The sequence below is a fragment of the Stenella coeruleoalba genome, assembly GCF_951394435.1.
Source record: "Stenella coeruleoalba genome assembly, chromosome: 11".
Classification (NCBI taxonomy): domain Eukaryota; kingdom Metazoa; phylum Chordata; class Mammalia; order Artiodactyla; family Delphinidae; genus Stenella; species Stenella coeruleoalba.
The window spans coordinates 32,584,212-32,596,396 of NC_137157.1; the positions used below are offsets into that span (position 1 = coordinate 32,584,212).

Sequence of the window (12,185 nt, forward strand, 5' to 3'; positions counted from 1 at the left end):
TACTTGGTGTTGCTTTTCTCTTCATTACCCCTGACAGATAATTATCTTTTCCTCTCAGCCCCAGCTTAGCATCCAAATAATTTTCAAGACAGTACCCTAGGCAACTATATCCAATTCATCTTACTTGGCCTGGGAAGTAAAATCAATTTTCCCTTGAGAACATAACATTTACTCCATCATTTAAATAGCCCAACTTTTTCTAGTGCATTTCAGCAATTGAAGACTAACTAGACAAAACCTGTTTCACGCATTTTCATTACAACTTTACAGTGAACTAATAGAATTTATTATAATATTTTCAGAGCAAGAGTTAGTGTTTATGAGAAAATGGCATCAAATATATTATGTTGATTCTTTTTTCCTGGTGGTTTGCTTAGTCCCAAAGTGGCTGAATACCCTTGTAGCTCTAACAATGAATTTGGGCAAGGCCTCAACCATATTATCACAAGATTGACTCCACATACATTCTTTGGACACATCTCAATGGTCCTTTATTCTTCTTACCCTTCCAAGGTCATTTACTGTGCAACTTTGGACACACTCTCATCTCAGTTTATTCCCATATAAAATGAGTGATTTAGACTGCAGCAGTGGTTCTCAAAGTATGGCCTTAGATCAGCAGCAGCAGCATTACCTAAGAAGTGGTTATAGATGCAGTTTTTCTGGCTTCATCTGAGACTTAATCTATCAGAAATTCTGGGGTTAAGGGCAGCAATGTGTGTTTTAATTGACAGGTCTGCCAGGTGGACTAGATTATCTCTGAGTGACATTTTAGATCTGATGTACTGCTTCTAGAGGCTTTAAGTTGTTGCAGACACACTTTTCATCTCTGGTTTTTCAGAGTCCCACTATGAACTTGGCTTAGGTGAGCGTGAGGATTTCTAGTTAGAGAGGGGCCAAGATCATTCCTCTCTGGGAATGGTGTCAGGTCTAAAGTGTTAATTTTAAAACCAAGGGGTTGCTTGCTTTTGCCCTCAATATACTTTACTCCATTTCCCAGAGGTCCTAGCCACCTATGTCCTCCATCTTGTTACCCTTGGCTCCAAGAAACCACATTCCCAAAAGAAGGGTTCTTGCTTTTGATGTAAATTGAAGGCAGTCTCCACACTGTAAATAGATTTAATTCGTATATCAGAAACTCTTACAAATTTATTGCTTATTTACAGCCAAAAGAAAGCATGAGAGAGAAGAGGTGATTAGTTTTGGATTTAGACAAAGCTAAGATTGAGTTCAGATATGATTTTAAGTTGTGTAATGTTTTATAAGTTACCTGATGTCTCTGTCTCTTCCCTTACAATCTGTAAAAATACTGACAACACTGAAATAAGACAACATGAATACAATTATCTGGCATGTAGCAGGTGCTCAATAAGTTGTATTTTGTTCCATTTCCCAATTTCCACAATCAGGGATTAAATGCCAGACAATTCCATTTTCCAGAACCATTTGCTGTCTGAGCCAGCTGGTCCACATCAATGATCCCTACGTTCCAGCCAGACAAACTTCTACCTACTGGTTGGACACTTTAACTTTGTGACACCATCATTTTCATTCATCATAGCACTTCTTTTGACTACTTTTCAGCTTCCTAATCCCTTTGCCAACAATGACCTCTGGTTGGTGATGAACAATCTAATCTAGGGAAGCATCCTAGTTAGTAATAATAATAATTTAAAATAATAATGAAATTAACATTTATTATCTACCATGAGTCAGGTACTCTATATGTAATGACTAATTGGTTTCTCAAAGCAACCTTTTGACATGGGTAGTATTATTATCCCCATTTTATGGGTGAGGAAACCGAAACACAGGGAAAACGAGTATCTGGCCCAAAGTAGCAAAGCTGAGAAATGACAAAGCTTGACTCTGAGTAAGAATGTAAATAAAACAGATATCTTGTGATCTGAATTTCCATGGAAAATGTAAAAATAACAAGGTACCTTAAACAAAATATTTATAATAGCAATATGGCATTTTAATTATTCTTTCAACAAATATTAATGAAATCTACAACATGAGCCATGCACAATGTAGGAGCAGGGATATAAGCAGGAAGACAAGCTATCTTATGTTGTAACTCTAATGATTTATAAACAATATGTATTAAATAAGAAAACATGAGATAGTGGTACATATTCTTAAAGCAGTGTGTATTTGGGGGACAGGATGTAGGAGAAAAGGAGTCCATTGTATTTTACATAAAGTGGACAGAGAAGGCTTTTTTTGTGGAATATTTATTTACCCAATCAGATTTATATTTTTTGAAAGATTATTCAGACTACTGAGTAGAGGTGTAGTAAAAAGATCAGTTAGGATGCTGTTGTCCAGGTGAGAGATGATGTTGGCGTGAATGAGAATGGTAGCAGAGAAAATGTGAGGCCCACCAATTTAGATTATCCTTTAGAGCAGGTATTATCAAAATGTGTTCCACTAACCAGCAGTGTCAGGCCACACTCTAAATTTGCTGAATCAAAAACTCTGGGAATGAATGCCGGAATTCTGTCTTAAAAAGTTCCCATTCTCGGGCTTCCCTGGTGGCACAGTGGTTGAGTCCGCCTGCCGATGCAGGGGACATGGGTTCGTGCCCCAGTCGGGAAGATCTCATGCCGCGGAGCGGCTGAGCCCGTGAGCTATGGCCGCTGAGCCTGCACGTCCAGAGCCTGTGCTCCGCAACGGGAGAGGCCACAACAGTGAGAGGCCCACGTACCACAAAACAAACAAACAAAAAACTTCCCATTCTGATGAATGCTAAAATTTGAAAACCACTAGTTAGAAGAAGAGGTGACAAGACACGAAGTGACAACTAAGCCAAAGGAAAGAATCAAGATGATTAACTTCTAATTTTGCTTGTTTATTTTTAGAGAAGATAGTGAGTAACAGACTTTACTCACTCCAGAAGAGTAAGGAAGATGAGAAAATTTTCTCTTTGAAATTAAAAAACTTCAGAATCAGTGTTGGGTATCTAGCTAAAAGTTCCTCAGCCATTTCTGCAACTCAAGCTTTGGTGGACTGCTACACTACTTGAGTACTCTCTCTTATTTTTTTCTTACCTTCTCTTTTTTTTCCTCTTCTCTGCTATCTTTATTTCCAGTTTCCATTTATCTGTAATGTTTAACAGTTTTCCTCCATTTTGGCTCATCCAATCTATGAGCTAACAGCTAAAGCCTAACTAATTATTTTTCCTTTAATATAATTTTCAAAACAAACACAGTTCTTGTTCAATGAAGAATTCCGGATGACCTATTGAGAAAATATTTTTTTTCACCCCCACTGACTGGAGAAGTCAATTTAGACTTGCAAAGATTTGAAAATATCTTAAGAATAATTTCAGTAACTATTAGATTATTTAGAAAAATTAAAATTTAAAACTGTGCTTAAATGTTGCCAAAGACACTCTTTAAGAATATTAAAATTACTGACAGCTTTGATGGATTTTCATGTCCATTATTTGGGACTTCAAACAAAGAGTATAATTTCAATCTAGAGATTTTATTGCTATTCAAATGAATTTTTATGAATATCCTCTCAAAGTCTTAAACCAAAACAACAGTGATTCCACTCCAATTTTTTAAAAATCATTTTTCAAATTTTGATGTCAGTACTATTATACTTTAAAATCTGATACAGAATTGAATCGACAGCTTAATAACTTATTATTTAATAATAAAAATTTATTTTTTTCCTTTCAGTTATTTGACTGCAACAGTATTGTACCTCTTCTTAGTATTGATGTGATAGCACTGTATAACAAAATTCCTTTCTTTTAGAACTGTTGTTCTTTTATAAGAATGCTGCTCTATTAATCATAAGTGTGGCAGCTCAATGCTTGGACTGCAGCATAAAATGTAATTTATTAAAGTTTCTTCCAGGCAGATCTGAAACAGGGATTTCAGTATTTATTAATGCTTTCTACGTTTTAGGCTTAGGGAAAGCTGAATTAAATGCAGTAAAACTTGTGGCACTGTCTTCACGTTCATCTTTTTGAGGCACAAAAAGAAGTCTGTATCATCTCAAATAGACTAAAATAGAGATCAACTTCTGAAGGCTGACATTTTGGTGCTTTTTCATCTTCTAAAGAATTGCCCTTATAATTAAGTGCTAAGCCCAGGCACTTCTTTAGAACAGTGAAATGGTCTTATACAATTTTCGTTCTGCATGGCCCAGACCAAGACCACCTTCTTTGCGTTTTCTTGCATATATATACTTATATACACACACATATGCTGTAAAGGTAATCTACTGTATTTTTTGGTAGCTTGGTTATTTGAGTATGTATTTAATATATGTTAAAGAATAACCTACTTTTTATTTCTGGTAGTCAGTATGGGAAAAAAGATGATAATTGGTTGAGGGTAAGAAAGCACATACTTTGTAAGCAGTTAATGATAGAATAGTAAATGTATTTAAAATAGTTGATATTTAGGATTCAATTTTTCTGTTTTCAAATTAATTTCTGTAGTTTTACATAATATTTGTTAACAGCTTCTCTGGTATCATTTTAAAACAAAAACAAAAAAAAATCTTTAAAGGCATTCCAATATCTATCTATTAAGGTCTATGGTGACTATATACTATGTCAGCTTGGCTGGACTGAACTACTTCCCAGAGTTCCCTTCCTTCTATGCATTCTGTTAAAGTGGGCCACAAGGGAGATTCTTAGAAGATTTTGGAGGGTGGAAAGGAGGTAGCAATCATTTTGTACCATTGTTGCTCATCTGCTGACTCACCTTGTTGTGAAGGAGCATTTGGACCAGATATGTGTATTTAGCTCTGAGGCGTCTACAGGATGCCCTCATCACCGAGATAAGAGGCAGCCAAAATGGACACAGGACTCAGACAGCCTTTGGGGGATTGCAGCTCATGCTCATGAGAGTCCAGTCTGTTGCTGAGCTTCCCTTCCTGACTGCTGTCCTGTGGGCTTAAGGCTCCAGCTCACAGACTTAGAGAACAAACTTATGGTTACCAGAGGGGATGTGTGGGGGGGAAGGGATAGTTAGGGAGTTTGGGGTTGACATGTACACACTGGTATATTTAAAATGGATAACCAACAAGAGCCTACTGTGTAGCACAGGGAACTCTGCTCAATATTACGTAACAACCTAAATTGGAAGAGAATTTGAAAAAGAATCGATACATGTATGTGTATAACTGAATCACTTTTCTGTATACCTGAAACTATCACAACACTGTTAATCAACTATACTCCAATATAAAATAATAAGTTAAAAAAAGAGAGAGAAAGAAAAAAGAAAAGTGGAGAAAACCTTGCAGGGACTGTTGAAGCAGGTCCCTCTGCTGTGGAATGTATAGGCCAATTCCCTGCAATAATCCTTTAGCGTGTGTGTCTGTGTTTCCTAGTGGTTGACTTCCGACAGGGAGTCCGAAACCTCTTTTCTTGGCCATCAAGCATTTCTTGATCTATCCTAAATTGCCTTTTAAGTCTCATACCCATGTACAGTTCTCCACATAATATAAAATTAAACCATGATCATCTACTTATTACAGAAACAGACCAAGATCTCCTGGAACTTTATTAGCCTGGGTGCTTCTTTAACCCCATACTTCCCATTTGGTACCTATGAAAATATAATTTTTTGGTGATGGTGCTGGTTGTTTTTTGTTTGTTTTTTCATTTGTTTTTTGGTGTTGGTTTATTTTTTGTTGTTTGTTTTTTGATATTTTGTCAGCGTAAAGAATTTCTTCCTTTGAATTACATTATTCTAGGTGTTGCTTACTTCCCCACTCTACCTCTAATGGTAAATACCTTTGGAGTATGGCTCACATAATCTCTTTGTATTTCTTTCCATGCAACATTGAACACAGTCACTTGCCCATTAAGTTCTCAATAAATAACTGTTGGACCAAAATGACCCTGTCAGAAACGGTGAAGGGTCTGAGATTTTACCTGACTTCTAAGCTAATGAGTTACCCTGCCACAGTTTCATAGGTTCTGGCAGAAGGCAAGAGACCCACGGGAGAGAAACAAAGGCCTTTATGACTCACTATACAGCAGACAACATGAGCTTCATGTTTTCATCAGGTACCCTTGCTTCCAAAGTCCTATGGGGACCAGTGGATGCTGCACAATGAGTCTGCATCATAGATTTGGAATCCTGAGCTTAGGTTTTCCCCAATCTTATTACGGAGGGAGGAAGATACTATCTGTATTTCCTGGTCAAAACACAAATGTGTCCACTGACTCACAGGGAGCCTATTTCTATCCTCTCAGGTTGCTTACTATACAAACATTCTTGAAAAATAGCCTAGACAAAAATTGTCGTAATGTGTGGAAACACTATGGAGAATCACCACCCCACCCTCCCCAAACAGAATCATCTACTGGAAAATAGTAACTATTTCTTAAACTCAGTGAAATGACATTTTGAATATCCTTTATATTTAAAATGTAGCTAGGTTTTCTTATAATACGATTTTTGTCTTTTATAGATTTCATCCCCAAATATTTACAGCTTGGGACAAAAATTGACTCATACTTTATAATTTAAGTACCATTGAATCTAGCTTGTTATCCTACTTTAAAAGCATATTGCAAATCACATACTATTAATCTCCATGGAGATAGCTGAGCTGCCGATCACCTCTTAAGTCCACACACACACACACACACACAAAAATCAGTGGACTGTGTGAAAGAAATTGGAGCATTTGGGAGTGTACAAAAAGATTCATTTAGCTGAATTGACTTGTATATTTCCAACAACACTGAATGGGAATAGAAGTTCATATGCCAGTAATATATATTTTGGTCCAGTATACAAAAGTTTGTTTCTTTGAAGCAGTACAAATCAGACAGAATACCAATTCTTTCCTTCTTTGTCTTTATTTCCTCTAAGCTAGCCTTCTATATTCAATTTGGATATTTAAATCATGTTAAAGTTTCAGTGCCTAAATATTTCATTTCCATTCCAGTCCCTAAGGTTCATCCATTTTAAAGATGGATGATAAATCTATATCAAGTTGTTCCTGGGAGATATGGTGACCAAAATAGCTTACTTGAGGTTTGAGATGTACATCCAATTTCACTCTTTTTCTATGCTAAATTTTATAACGAGGGTATTCCAAAGGGATGAAAGAAATACGGCACTTGTAGTGAATGGTTGCAGAAATAAACCATTTTGGATTTTTTGGTTTTTTTGAATACATGGTTGATAGTTAACTGTTAGGAATGAGGTAAAATAGCAATGGAAAACACATTTCTAAAAAAGCCAAACCATGGAAAATATTGATATACATGCAAAGTCTGCATATAATTGCCAGCAGTTTGAGTTTTCTTTTTTTTTTCCAAATATGGATTTATATAGAAAACATCAACTGATTTCATGATTTTAGAGGAAATTTGTGTGTGAAGGAAGATAATAAAATGAATAAACTCTTAAATAAAAGTTCATCTGACTGTATGGCATAATCATATATGTTACCTTATTTTATCATTATGTCAGTTTTATTTGATACACAAGGAATTATGAAAACCTTTATTTTATGGCTATTAAAATGGATTCAGAGAGTTTATGTGTTTTTCCCAAGGTTACAGAGCTATTAAGTAATAGTGTTTTTACTAGAGCTCAGCATTTCCTGTCCAATGTTATTTTCACTATATTATAAATTAACTTTTCATTGATAATATCCATCATTCTTAAACTTTCAATATGTGTCTGGCACTGTGTAAGGAGGTTGCTTGGTCTATCTCATTTAATTTTCCATAATATCTCTATCAGACAAGGTCAATTATTTTCTTATATTATATCTAATAGGCATTAATTAATTTTACAAGGCCACAAAGAGAGTAAAAGCTTAATCCCAGGCTTAAACCCTACATATTTCAGAATCAGGAATCTTCACTGAAATGCAACCGTAGAAATTTAATAGATTCATCAACCTCCCAATCACACATACCTATATCATGCACTAGGGATTTTGAAATACTCTTCTGTCAATAATAAAATATATTTTTAAGATTCCATGAACTACATATACTTTAAGAGAAACTTATTAAAAATGTAAGTTCAAGCATGCTCTTTTAGCCAAAGGTTAAACCTTGGAGGAAAATATCAACAAAAAAATCCTGTCGATAAATAACAATTTCTGTAGTGCATAGTGACTGAAGTATCATCAACCAAAGCAAGGCATCTCTTTCAAAAGTCATTTTGAAATATGTTAGCCGGTGAAATATTTTTATTTCAACTGCAGAGAGTTAACATTACATTCACTTTGTACAGCATCCAATACTTATTTGATCTGGCTGATGATTCAGAGGCAGGAGCTAAGCCTAGGTTCTTTGTATTATTCTCTGCAAATTTCAAATTACTCTGTGATGCTCTGGAAACAACACAATTATTATTCATCTCCCACAGGGAAAGCCAAGCTGTATATAAAGCTGTAGCCAGTTAGCTCTGTTTCTACAGCAGTGTTTTATAAGGAGAAGAGTTTCCTTGCAATTTGTTAAGGAAAGAAAATTAATCAGAATGCATTCAAGTTCAGAATCCTTCAAATCTGTGCCACGTCCACCTAGTAGATCTTGACATCACATTTTAATGCAGTAGGAATTCAGAGAAAATTAGTCTGTCCTGCTAAAACAAACAAACAAACAAAAAAGCCTACAGAAAGATTCTTTGTGTTGGCTTTGCCTTTTCAGAAATAGATAAGACATAATACAGTATTTACAAAGAGCTGCATCACAGAGACTGAGACATTAGATCAAATTCATGGTTAGAGAAATAGAGAAAAATGGATTTTTCTAGTTTTCTATTTGAATGTTAAAATTTGTATTATTGAATTATACTTACGATACTCTTAATTATACCTGTGGTATTCTTTTACATTTTCATGATAAATAATTTACATTTTATGGGAAAAGGAAAAGAAACACTCCAATGGCCCTTTTCCCAATTTATTCTTTGGACCAAACTTTTACCAAATCTTTTACACCGAAGTCATTACACGCTCTTACTTAATGTTTAAATCTACATGTTGAATGAGTTTAGTGATAATTTTCACAGTATTCTTTAGCAGATGTGATATAGGTAGAAACATTTCTCATTCTACTCTGTGAATGAACTTATGGGGAAATATTAAGTAAATAAATTTTATTTATTTTTCTTCTTTCTTGTATTCCTAGGTGACAAACAGAATGTCTTTTTTTTTAACATTTGTATTGGAGTATAATTGCTTTACAATAGTATGTTAGTTTCTGCTTTATAACAAAGTGAATCAGCTATATATATACATATATCCCCATATCTCCTCCCTCTTGCGTCTCCCTCCCACCCTCCCTATCCCACCCCTCTAGGTGGTCACAAAGTACTGAGCTGATCTCCCTGTGCTATGTGGCTGCTTCCCACTAGCTATTTTACATTCAGTAGTATATATAAGTCCATGCCACTCTCTCACTTCATCCCAGCTTACCCTTCCCCCTCCCCGTGTCCTCAAGTCCATTCTCTATGTCTGCGTCTTTATTCCTGTCCTGCCCCTAGGTTCTTCATACCCACAGAATAAGTCTCTTAAGTTAACTTTTATTTATAATAAGATGCTAAATGAATTATTTTATAGTGCTATTAAAACATTCTAATTTTCTAGTGTTGCCAATTTTAAGTTTCACCTGGTTTAGTGATACCTAGTTTTAGTTAGGATTATTTGAATGTGTAGCTTAGTGGAACTAATAGATCCAACTGGAATAATTATGTGTTTTGTTAAGAAATGAAGCAATATTTTAAAAATATGACTGTAGATGGAGCATTCATGATAAACTTCCATTTATTAGGCCACAAAAATCCTCCCAACCCCCAATATATTCTAAAACTAGTAATAGTTAACCATGTTCTCTGATCACAATGTTGTAAAACTATACATCTGAAAAATACAGAAAAAACTTTTCCCCTTCATCTACATCGAAACAAATCACAAAACTGCCTCTTAAGCAACTCAGTAGTTATAAAGAATGTTCAGTCACAAAATGCAAACTCTTTAAAATTATGGCAATTGAAGCCTGACATAAAAAATGCATGGGGCAGCTAAATAGGTCTCAGAGGAAACATAAACTTAATACATACACACGTGAAAAAGAAAAGAAGGAAAAATAACTCAGGCATTTAAGACACAATGATAGGAAAGGAAAAGTAAAGATAATGACAGGAAAGCATAATGAGGAAAATGGCCAATGCTAAAGCAAGAATTAATGAGTTAGACAAATGCAAAGGAGAAGCAAGAGGGAATACTCCTTGTGCTTATTCAGTACCCAGTTTGAAGAGATTTCTGCTGCCTTATCTTGCAAACATAAGAGAAAAATCTGAAGACCAATGAGGTTGGCAGAGCAGAAAGATAAAAGGCTCTGGTTTCTTCATTCATCGAATCCACATTTATTGAGTAGTTCCTCTGCTCTAGGCATGATTCAAAGCCTTGGAAATGCATTGGAAAAAAAGCTGTAAAAAGTTTTGTTCTCATGGTGTTTGTATTCCATTAACCTTCGGGAAGATCAACCAACAAAGAAAAACTTGATAAAGCAAATTTTACAGTATACAGAGATCTCTGGAAGAAATAAAAGCAGAGTAAGGCACATCACGAAAGCTGTGGATGGTATTTATTTTAAATAGGTTGACCAAGGTAAGCCTCATTGGGAAGGTGATTTTTGAGGAGACTTGAAGGAGGTGAGGACATTATCCATCCAAAGGCCTCAGGGGAGTATTTACTATGAAGCTAGCTAGCAGTATGATCATATGGTCACAAGTTTTTGTAAAAATTTCAGAAATTAGATTTTTGTTAGCTTCAGTTGGGTAAGGTCACTCACTGTCAACTTCAAATTCCCCTCCATTATACTCCTATTCTTGTAGGGATGTATCCAAGTGCCATAGTCATTTTTGGAAAACGAGCTAAATAGAAGTTGAACAGAAGATAATTAAAAATGATTACATATGATATAATTTTGGTGAGATACACATATATAATTCTCAGTCACTTCCATTTATTATTATGTTATGGCTAGCCATCCCTTCATAGGAATAACTTCTAGTAAATAATTCTATTGCTCAAGGAATGATACTTCACATGTTGTGACCTAAAGGTGAAGGGCCAGAGACAATATAATGTTATGAATTATGGTACCCATAGTATCATGTTATTACTCTAGTGCCTAGAGTTTTTCATGTTTGTGGTATTTTTCAGCTTTTTTTAAAGAATTATAATTTGTTGTAAATTCTTTTTTATTCTAAGAAATATTTACTTTTATTTTATTTTATGGTAATAATATTAAATTGTTTTCCTTAAGAAGATTCCAAATTTTATTTGTTTGCACAAAGCTTAAAATTGCCCCTAAAAGTTACCAAGGAGGTGCATGTCTAGTGTTTCTGTGAAAGCAGGAGGGTCACAAAAGTGTATTACAAGAGTTTTTGGTGCACAATGAACAAAAAGGAGGGGCTTAGTAAGAGATTAACTCAGAGTAGTTTTACAGGCCCAGTCATATAGGACAGTCCAATAGAAATATACTGCAAGAGACATATAGTTTTAAAGTTTCTAATAGCCACACAAAAAAATAAAAAGCAAATTAATTTAGCAATATATTTTATTTAACCCAACACATGCGAAATATTATCTTATAAAATACCTTAAATTATCTTAATGTAATCAACATATAAGCTATTAATGAGATATTTTGCATTCTTTTTTGTCATACTAAGTCTCTCAAATCCAAAGTATATTTTATTCTTAAAGCATACCATCATTTGAATCAGGCACGCACCAAATCATCAATAGTTGTATATGGCTGGTGGCTACTGACATGGACAACACAACATTAGAACATTGTAACTTTTAATTAAATGGACAGAGAGTGGAGGGCTGTCAGTAGAGATGTGGCATGATCTGATTTACAGTATAAAGAACAGACTATATAGATATAAGGTTTGAAGTAGAGAGACTGATTAGGAGGCTATTGCAATAGTTCAGCAGGAGAGGTTGGTGCTTTAGATCAAGATGGTAATGGATCTAGTAAAATATAGCCAGATTCTGTGTGTATTTCATAGGTTAAGACATCAGAATTTGCTGATGAATAAAATGAGAGAAAGGGAAAAAATATTATGAGACATGGACAGATGATAATGCCATTATTGAGATAAGGAAGATTATAATAAAAACAGGTTGAGAGGTTTTTTTGTTTGTTTATGTTTTATGGG

The 12,185-nt window shown here is 34.8% G+C and overlaps 1 protein-coding gene across 1 annotated transcript in view; it reads left to right on the forward strand.

Annotated features, from left to right (window-relative positions):
* MGAT4C (MGAT4 family member C) overlaps nucleotides 1-12,185 on the forward strand; it is a 1,054,150-nt gene that overhangs the window by 58,602 nt on the left and 983,363 nt on the right. The window lies entirely within an intron of this gene.